Genomic DNA, 10,346 nt, shown 5'->3' with positions numbered 1-10,346 from the left:
GCTCCCCAGGCAAGTTATTTAACGTCTCAGAGAAGTTACCAGACTCTCAGAGAGATAATCTCAATCACTTAGAGATTGGAATAATTGGAATAATTTTAGATGTTAACATTTAAGCAGTGACTAGTTCCAGCATATTCTGATTCTCAATTTCAGCATCACCACTTAATGACGGTGGTTTACTGTTGCCGTTTTACAGATGGGAAACTTGAGTTTCAGTGAAATTAAAAGACTTGCCAAGTACACCCAGACAGTCAACAACAGGGCTGGGACTGAGACCCAGCCTGTCGGACGCTGACTTGTCTCCTTAATCATTGTACTTCATACCACCCAAGGTGGCTAATAAAATTTAGTGAGATGATACATGTAAAGCACATTACCTAGCCTCCATTAAGTACTCAGAAATTACGGGGCTTATTTTAATTTTTATTTATTAGTTTATTTTGTTGAAGTGAAAAAGAGACATAGATCCTTCTTCCTTGCCTGGGTAAAATTCCTGTTTATGGAATGGAAAATTTACTTATACTATTGTAAGAGCAGCAGCAATAACGCATAATAGTAACAGAGGAATTCAGGGCATGGCTCCAAGCTCAGAAGGCCTGAGTTCCAAACCAGGTGTCATGGACTGAATGCTTGTGTTCCCCAAACCTGCGTGCTGAAGTCCTAACTCTCACTGTGGTGGGCCTGTGGGAGGTGATTAGGTTTGGACAAGGTCATGAGGGTGGGGCCCTTGTAAGGAGACTAGTGCCCTTATAATGAAGAGGAAGAGAGGAACCTCTTCCTGTGTGCGCACACTGAGGACAGTAGTATGAGGATGCAGCAAGAAGGCTGCTGTCCAGAAGTCAGGATGGAGCCCCCACCAGGGACCTTGATCTTGGATGTCTCAGCTCCAGAACTGAGACATAAACGTCTATATTTCATGCTGCTCGGTCTGTGGTGTCTGCAGACAGCAAACACCAAGTCTGGTTCTTACTGGTGAGGTCACAGGCAAATTGATGAACCTCTTAAAGGTAACATCTGTACCACATCCCCTACTTCATAAGACTGTAGTGAGAATTACAAGAGATGATACATCAAAAGCACTGAACAGGTGCCTGGCAGAGAGTACGGACTCTCTAAATGTCAGCCGTTGTTTTGGGGATGGCTCCTTCTCTCATAGACTCCAACTCTTCTTGTGTAAAATCAAATGTGCCTGTTGATATGTCTGTCATTTGGGGGCTCACACACCAACAGGTTTCCAGCACTGCTGGGAGGCATCATTCATCCAACCTCCGGGATATTTTTGCTCCTCCTCCCGTTCACCACCATGGCCACAGCAGTACTAAAACTACACACAGGAGCCAGGCAGGGTTTTCTGTCTTCCCATGTTCCTTCCTATATCCTTTCAGCAAGCATTTTTTTCTTTTTAACGAACTCCTTTCTAGAAGTGGGTTCCTGAGTCATTCTCCTTTTTTAATACCCTGATTTCTAGCACATGTTCTGTGCTGCTTCCTCCTGTCCTAATCTAATCGCAGCCACACCGTGGCAGCCAGCGGTCCCTCAATGGGTCTGGGGACACTAAGTGTCTGCTCTGAGCATCAGAGCTCCATGATCTCCAGTTCCACACACGAACATGACCCCATTCCTTCTCCTTTGTCCAACTGTGGCCTGCAGTGAAGTCCATCTCATGTCCTGGAGATTTCAGATTTCCTCTCCCTGATAATAACTGAATTTAGAGAGACTAAACTATAGCTGTATACTGAATGTTGAGCACAAAAGCATCATTTAAAGAAAGGTATTTGCTCTGGAGCAGAAAGAACAATCTAACATTTAGGCTGAATTTTTCATTTTTCAACCAGTGGAGTCAGCATGGCATACGTCAAGCCTTAAAACCATCTTTGTTTCTCCCCAGCTATTGTGGATTATTAAAAAGTCTTCACTAGTCCATTTTCTTTTTGCCCTGTAGTCTTTGAACTTCATTAGAAATGTTGACTCTTGAGAATGTAAGCTTTTGCCATATAGCCAAAAGATGTTGAACTTCTCTCCTGGAATCACCAATTAGCATTTTTTTGGTTTCTCTCCTCTGTTGTTTATGTATTTTGTGAGTTAGATTCATTGCTCTGAAATGAGGCCAAGCCTTTCCCACCGATTTTAATTAGAAAAAAGAAAGTAGAACATTTTGGTTTTCTCCCTCCCTTTCTCTTTTTAAATATTTAAGACACAAGCACCAGTCCACTAAAAAAGTATCTTTTTACCCCTCCCAGAAATGAGAGTGTATCACTCATCTTCTAGCCAGAACCACCTCAAGGATGAGACTGCACATTCAGCTCTGGGTAACACCTGAAGCGAGGAAGCTCTTATGGGCTGAATGCGTTCCTGGAGCACAAACACCGGTGGCGGCTGGGCGACTTGCCCCCCAGCCTGTCTCCCAAGGGTGCTGAGCCCCCACAAAACTAAGCTCCCAACTGCTCTTCTCCCATCTTTTCTCCCCCCATTTCCTTTCCTTAATTTTACTAGAGTTGATTTACAACATCATGGTAATTTCTGTTGAACAGCAAAGTGACTCAGTCACACATACATATACAGATTCTTTTTCATATTCTTTTCCATTGTGGTTTATCACAGGATGCTAAGTAGAGTTAGTGGGGCCTTGTTGTTTACCCATTCTGTATGTAATAGCTTATTCCTGATAACCCTAAGCTCCCACCCCATCCCTCCCCAACCCTCCCCCTTGGTTAAGCACAAGTCTGTTCTCCATGTCCATGAGTCTGTGTTTCATAGGCAGGTTCATTTGTGCCATAGATTAGGTTCCACATACAAGTGATATCATATGTATTTGTCTTTCTCCTTCTGATCTACTTCACTAAGTTTGATCATCTCCACATCCATCCACATTGCTGCAAAGGGCATTATTTCATTCTTTTTATGCCTGAGTAATATTCCATTATATATATGTCCCAAATCCTCTTTATACATTCATCTGTTGATAGACATTGACGTTGATTCCATGTCTTGGGTATTGTGAACAGTGTTCCAGTGAACATAGGAGTGCACGTATCTTTTTTAATTAGAATTTTTGTCTGGGTACATGTCCAGGAGTGGAATTGCTAGGTCACATGGTAGTTCTATTTTTTAATTTTTTGAGGAACCTCCATTCTGGTCTTCATAGTGGCTGCACCAATGTCCACTCCCACCAGCCTACATTCTTCACCCTGTTTCTAGTGTGCACTTACAGTCATTGTTCCATTCATATGCCAACTCTGCCAGGTTTTGCTCAGAAGAGTTATATTCATCTCATTATTATTTGAAGCCAATCACTGTGCCCCCAGTTCCAACAACTGCATTATAAAACAAACACATTTTGCCTTTAGACTATAAAGTTAGACTTCTGGGCTTTGGCCTGCTAGATCAATTCCAGGAACAGAAAACCAACAGAGTATCTGTCGTTTTCATAAATGTGTAGGTATCACTCACTTTAGAACGAACAAGAATGATACATAAGAAATGTGAAACATAAATCCCTTCCAACTGCAGATGCTTCCAGGCATCCACACCAGCAGACCTCTGCCTTCTATCCAACTTCTGTTCTCCTGACTCATCCCTCATTCATGCTGCTGATATGCTTACTACAGTCTTTTCATGAACTGACTAAATTTTTACTCATCCAAAAATATTTTTATTTTGCTTTCATACTTGTAGATTGATAACGTGACTAAGAATAGAATTCTAGCTTCAAAACCTCCCCTGTTCAGAACCTCCCTGGTGGCCCAGTGGTTAAGACTCCACATTTCTGCTCAGGAGGTGGGGGTTCAATCCCTGGTTGGGGAACTAAGATCCCATATGTTTCGTGGAATGGCAAAAAAAAAATACCATTTGATTGTCTCAATAAAAGCAGAAAATTATTTAAAATAACAACAACAAAAGACTCTCTTGTTAGGTAACTAGTCAGACATGAGCAGATCTCCTGCCATCCTGGAAGGGGTCATCCTTCCCTCTGTCACCTGGACACTGGTGACCAGACACCTCCAGTGACCCTCCCCTTTGTGGTTAAGGACTGATCAGCTTCCAGACTTATCAGGACCAAACCAGATATCAAACACCCAATGGGCTTTCCAAACTGCCAGCACCAGTTCGCAGGCCAGGACCTAACAGATGACCCAGAGTAACCCAGGGTTCACTATGCCCTTTTAAAAATAAATTCGCATTTACAGTTGTCAACAGTCGCATCAATCAAACAATGTGGAACATGGAGAGGGACTTTACGTCACTGAGAAACCAACCCTACCCCAGTTGTGGGACCGCTTCTGGTTCTGAGACAGCCCACTCGCCTACTTTTCTCGAGGGTATGCTTTTCACTTAGCTTAATAAAACTCCTGGTGCTTGAAGCCACTCTCTGTCTCACGTGAATTCTTGCCCTCGGAAGGACGAGAACAGAGGAACACTGCCATCCACAGTTGATACCCTTGCCCTGCAGAGTGAAGACACCGCTTCCTTATCTTCTGTGGAAACAGGCAGGCTATCACTCTAATCCAGATGCCTGGGTAAACAATTCGCTTCCTCCCCTCTCTAGAAGCTTCTGGGATCCTCTCTCTATCCAGAGTATTGGAATTCCCTTAGGATATATTAACTGTATTATCATGACTTTTGAGACAGAAACCCTCGTCAGACTCTTCTGTACTCGGTAGGAAGCCCAAGGGGTAGTGCAAAATCAGCTACGGCCACAGGGCTGCTGTAAACAATGTTATCAGTTTGGGCCTTTTCCTCCCATCTCGCAGAGGTGGTCTCCTGTGTGCTGGATTTTCTCTGGCTGATGTGGTCCTTCACAACAGCCACTTCTGGTTTCACAATTAACAGATCTGTAAGTGCTGGGAACCTCAGGAAAGGCAGGAGCCGGTCTCTTGTTTTCTGCATAGCTCCCTGAAGAAGCACTAATTGGGCAGTTCTAGAACACAGCAGAGGAGCTCTTAGTTATCAAGAAGAAAAAAGCGGAGCAGACAACACAAGTCCACCAAGCGAGCAATGGGCTTCCTTTTCCCTCTTCCTGCTTGGCACTGGCTGGAACCTTTCCCCGTCTAAGAACTTGTATTTCTTCTACTAAAGAAAATTTCCCTCTATTATTTCTTAGCTAGGTTCTCTCTTCCTTTTATTCTTTTTCTGGAGCTCATGTTAGAATCAAGCTGGACGTCTAGACCTCTGCTTCCTGCCTCAGTGCTCTTTCCCAGTCTCCCAACCCTGTCATCCTCACTGGTCAGTGTCGGGGGTTTCCTGGGCTCTGTCTTCAAAATATCTCAGCCCCATTCAGCTCCTTACCTAGCCACGATAACTGTAATATCAGCAATCTATGTTTTGATTTTCAGAAACTCTTGCCCATTTTCTGGATGAAAGCGATTTACTCTGAGAACACTGGTGTAAACGGTTTTCCATTATTTGAATCATTTCTATTTCATTTAGATGAGTCATTCTGTTCATCTTTGTGCTCTTGTTCTTTTCCTGACGATTTTCACCAAATACCTGTTTATTTGTTCCTATCTTTGAATTACATGTCGACTGGAAAAAAAAAAGTGCACAACCTAAAAGTTGAGAACTATGTTTTATTTGGCAGACATTCTAAGGACTTAAGTCCAGGACACAGCATCTCAGATTACTCTAAGAGGCAGCTCTGCAGAGGTAAAGGAGGAGCCAGGATATATAGGAGTGTTTGCAACAAAGATCAGGTAATTGGAACATCAAAAGATAACTATTAAAGAAAACCAGACATCTCAAGTTAAGGAATTTAGCGCTTCTCCATGTGGGGGAAGATGCAAGAGGCTGGACTCACTGCAATAATTTCTTTGATATGAACCTCAGCTCTGCAGACCAGCATCCTGCGCTTTCTCATCCTGAGTGTCCTCGGGGTTCACCCCTGGGGCTGGCTGCAGTGGCTGATGACTTGCTGGCAGGCATCCTGCTCCCATCCTGAGTCCCCTGGGGGCAGCTGTCCTGTGACAGCTTTACGGCTGCAACATCCTCTGTTTACTGATGTGGCAGGTGATATTTTTCAGTCACATATGGTTTAGGAGAGTCAGTGTGGATCTTCTTTAAAGCTGTAAAAGTTTTTTACCAGCACCTGAGCCTTGAGGAGAGGCTGAGTGCAGGTTCCAGACGGGACAGTCGAGCATGGAGGGTGTCAGTGGGCACACACCCCAGAAACACCCAGGCACGGGCATGCCACAGACAGGGAGCCACACAGCCTCTGCAGCGACAGACTAGACATTTCCTTCCTGGGCACGGCCCTGTCTTCTGTTTTCCTCATTGTGTCTGTTGTGGAGATGGGGATTCCTGCACACACAACCCCACCTCACTCACAGACTCCAGCAGTCTCACTGGGGTGTGTCCTAGGACAGATCACTCTCTTAGGAAAGTCCCTTTGCCTTAGCTCAGGGACAAAGCCCGCTCCGACAAGCCGTTTGGATACATAAGGGATGAGCCATCAGCAGCACTGTCTACACAGTGAACAGCTCTGGTGGTCGCTCCGTGGCCCCCCCCAACCCTGGTGCTGATGTTGACTCCAGGCTGGAAGATGCTCTGGACTTCTGTTTCTACCTGAGCTTTCCTCATCAGGCCAATCCCCCCGGTTTTCCACCTTCCACACACTCAGCAAAAGCTCTGCCCACCAACAGCACCTTCACTTGTTCTCCTTGTACTTTAAATCTTTTAAAAAAAATTTTTTTTTGTAATTTTAATGGAAGTTGAAGAGTGAGATGCATATCATCAGACTACCATTTTGAGTCAGAAGGCTCTGGGCACCAATTAAATCCTACTGGATTGACAAAAATTTAAATGGCTGGTAACACTGCAAGATGGCAAATGTGTGAGAAATGGTGAGAAACAGGCACATTTCCCGCAGAGCAAAGGAGGCTGGGATAGCCTTCTTGGAGGGAATGTGACAGTCACCATCAACATATTAAATGTCCATAATTCCTGATTTTTTGTAATAGCATATTTATAATGTACTCTACAGAAACACCAGCGTGACTGTCAATGATATATTGTGGAATTATGTTCACCAAAGCACTCTACCCAAAAGCAAATATGCAGCTGAAAGCATACACAGGGCAATGACTGAACAAGACTACACATCCAGAAGATGGGTAAAGAAGGCGTGTCATCTATTTGTGATGGCTTTGAAAGACGCCCAAGATATATGATTAACAGTAGCAAGTTGCACAAGCGTGTGTTTTTGATGATGCATCTTAATATAATAAAATGAAACAGTGGATATTTAAGATGTGCCTTGCACATCCTGACATATTATAAAATGCTTCTAATATATTTCTTTTCCCTGCTTCTCCTTTTTCATTTGCAATCTCTGTGTAAACCAGGCCCACAGTTAATGGCTACTGTCAATTAAAATCAAGCAATAAGAATGCATGAAATGCAAGATTTCTCTGAAAAAATAAAGTACTCATACAATATACTGACCAAAAAAGTGTTGTAAATCGTAAGTAAAACATGTGAGTGTTTAAAAACATTTAATTACCTATCATTTTCATAGTCACACCTCCCAAATTTTAGGTATGCAAATTCTGTAGCTAATGTCAGCATCCTTCATGCCAAAATCTGAATGCATCTTCATTAAGGCGAAAATATTTTCACCAGACAATGTCTGTGTGACAACTTGCTGAATCAGTTTCCAGGGGCGTGCCATGTCTACAGAGGCTCTGTGTACTGTTCTCTTTCCTTTCTCTTTCTCCACAAACTCTCTTTCCCCTTCCTTGAACATGTCAGAGTAAAGAACAGCAGAGCCAGGACTGGAATTTTTAGGTGAAAAGCAAAATTTTTCATAGAAACAATAAAGCTTAGGCTTGTTTTACAATTTCAAATGTGACATATGAATACACTCACTGCATCCAGAGGTGCTTAAGCAAGTTTTACTAATAAGCCCATCAAAGACATTCTGTATTTCTGTCACAGTGGTTTTGATTTAGAGCATTTTTTTTTAATTCTTTCTTAGAATCTGCATCTTTCTGCTTATATTACCCATTTGTTCTTGCATGTTGTCTACATTATCCATTAGAGTCCTTAGAGGATTACTCACTCTGACTATTCCAACATCCCCACCATACCTAAGTCTAATTCTGATGCTCACTCTGTCTCTGCAAACTGGCTCTGCAAAGTGCCTTATAGTATGCCTTGTAATTTTGTGTTGAAAGGTGGATGTGATGGACTGGGTAAAAGGCACTTCAGCATAGTAAGCAGGCCCTTAGTGACGGTGAGTGTGGGGGAGGGGAAGCAGTCCCCGTCGGGCAACTGTGTCTCCCCTGAGCCTGTGCCCAGGCTGTGACCTTTGCACATGCTTATCAGTCCCCACCTCACCTGTCTTAGGTAAGACAGGATGGCAGGAGGGGGTCTTCCTCAAGGTAGGTTCTGATAAAACACCAGTCCACTGGGCTCTGGTGAGCTAGTCTACCTTGAAAGCAAGCCTTGTTAAGAAGAACAGAATGCTCTGGCATATTTTCAGACTGGTCACCTTACCCCTCTCCATGTTGGAAGCACATGGCGATTTCTCTCCCATCTTCACTGTGAGAACCTGGTGCTCCTGGAGGCAAAACCCAAGTGCAGGGATCCCCAAAGGCCAGGCCCCACTGCAGTTCTCAGCCCTCGAGCTTGCCCAAACTGAGTCTCCAGTGATTCACCCGAGTTGTGGGGCAGGCTTTCCCACTCCGGCACTGGTTCCTACAGAGACGTCTGCTCCAGGTTAGTTATGATACTGTGTCTGCTTGCCTCTCCTGTTTGAGGGGCAGCAGTTTGCCCTGTGACCTGGGTTCTCTGCTGGATCTAAGAGGAGTTGTTGATTTTCCATTTGTTCATCTTTTTTCTTATTATGTAGATGGCAGAGAAGACATCCAAGCTCCTTACTTGTCAGAACAGGAAAAAGGGAAATTTTATAACTCTTAGTACAGGCTGCTTATTTGAAATGTGTCTGTGTTTGGAAGTATCTTTTTGCCTTTTCATACTATTCATGCTTTTGAACTGTGGTGTTGGAAAGACTCTTGAGAGTACCTTGGACTGCAAGGAAATCCAACTAGTCCATCCTAAAGGAAATCAGTCCTGAATATTCATTGGAAGGACTGATGCTGAAGCTCCAATACTTTGGCCACCTGATGCAAAGAACTGAATCATTGAAGACCTTGATGTTGCAAAAGCTTGAGGGCAGGAGGAGAAGGGGATGACAGGGGGTGAGGTGGTTGGATGGCTTCACTGACTTGATGGACATGAGTTTTGAGCAAGCTCCGGGAGTTGGTGAAGGACAGGGAAGCCTGGCGTGCTGCAGTCCATGGGGTTACAAAAAGTCAGACATGACTGAGTGACTGAACTGTTGGCAGTATCTACTCCTATTAATTTTTTTAAATTACAAAATGAAGGGAGAAGTCTTAAACTGATTTATTCAGTAAATTAGCAGCAGGTCATATGAGAGTTTAGAGTCTCTGTTTATCAGACTAACACTTCTACTAATAGGATCATACTTAACCTCCAACGCAATGCCTGGAATTTTTCCTGTTAGAAACTGGTGGTTACGAAGCCTTTAACTCTAGCTGGTGTGGGTGGGGATAGAGAAGAGAGATCCTACTAATCCTTTGCCTTTACTAAGTTACTAATGAGATTAACAGTTGATGACTTCAGATGCAAGGAAGCTATTAAGAATTAGGGCAGCTTCAAATCAAAACTACATGATATCACCTCACACCAGTCAGAATGGCCATCACCAAGAAATCTACAAACAATAAATGCTGGAGACAGTGTAGTGAAAAGGGAACCCTCTAATACTGTTGGTGGAAGTGTAAATTGGTACAGGCATTTTGGAGAACAGTATGGGAAAAAAATTACAAAAAAAATTACAAATAGAGTTACCATATGATCCTGCAATTCCACTGTTAGGCATGTATCTGGAGAAAACCATGATTTGAAAAAATTCATGCACCCCAGTGTCCACTGCAGCACTATTTACAACAGCCAAGACACGGAAGCAACCTAAATGTCCATCAACAGAGGAATGGGTAAAGAAGATGTGGTGCACGTATACAATGGAATAGTACTCAGCCATAATAAAGAATGAAATAAGGCCATCTGGAGCAACCTTGGATGGACCTAGAGATCATCATACTGAGTGAAGTAAGTCAGAAAGAGAAATACAATTACCATATGATATCACTTATATGTGGAGTCTAAAACACGACACACAGGGGAAAGAGGATATATGTATACATACGGCTGCAGAACTAACATTGTAAAACAATTATACTTCAATTAAAAAATCTATGACATAATTGAACCTATGAAACAGAAATAGAACCAGGGACATAGAGAACACTGGTGGTCGTCAAGCAGAG

The sequence above is a fragment of the Bubalus kerabau genome, chromosome 20, assembly GCF_029407905.1.
Source record: "Bubalus kerabau isolate K-KA32 ecotype Philippines breed swamp buffalo chromosome 20, PCC_UOA_SB_1v2, whole genome shotgun sequence".
In the NCBI taxonomy this organism is placed as follows: Eukaryota; Metazoa; Chordata; class Mammalia; order Artiodactyla; family Bovidae; genus Bubalus; species Bubalus kerabau.
The sequence above is the reverse complement of the archived record's forward strand: the minus strand, read 5'-3'. Positions refer to the sequence as shown.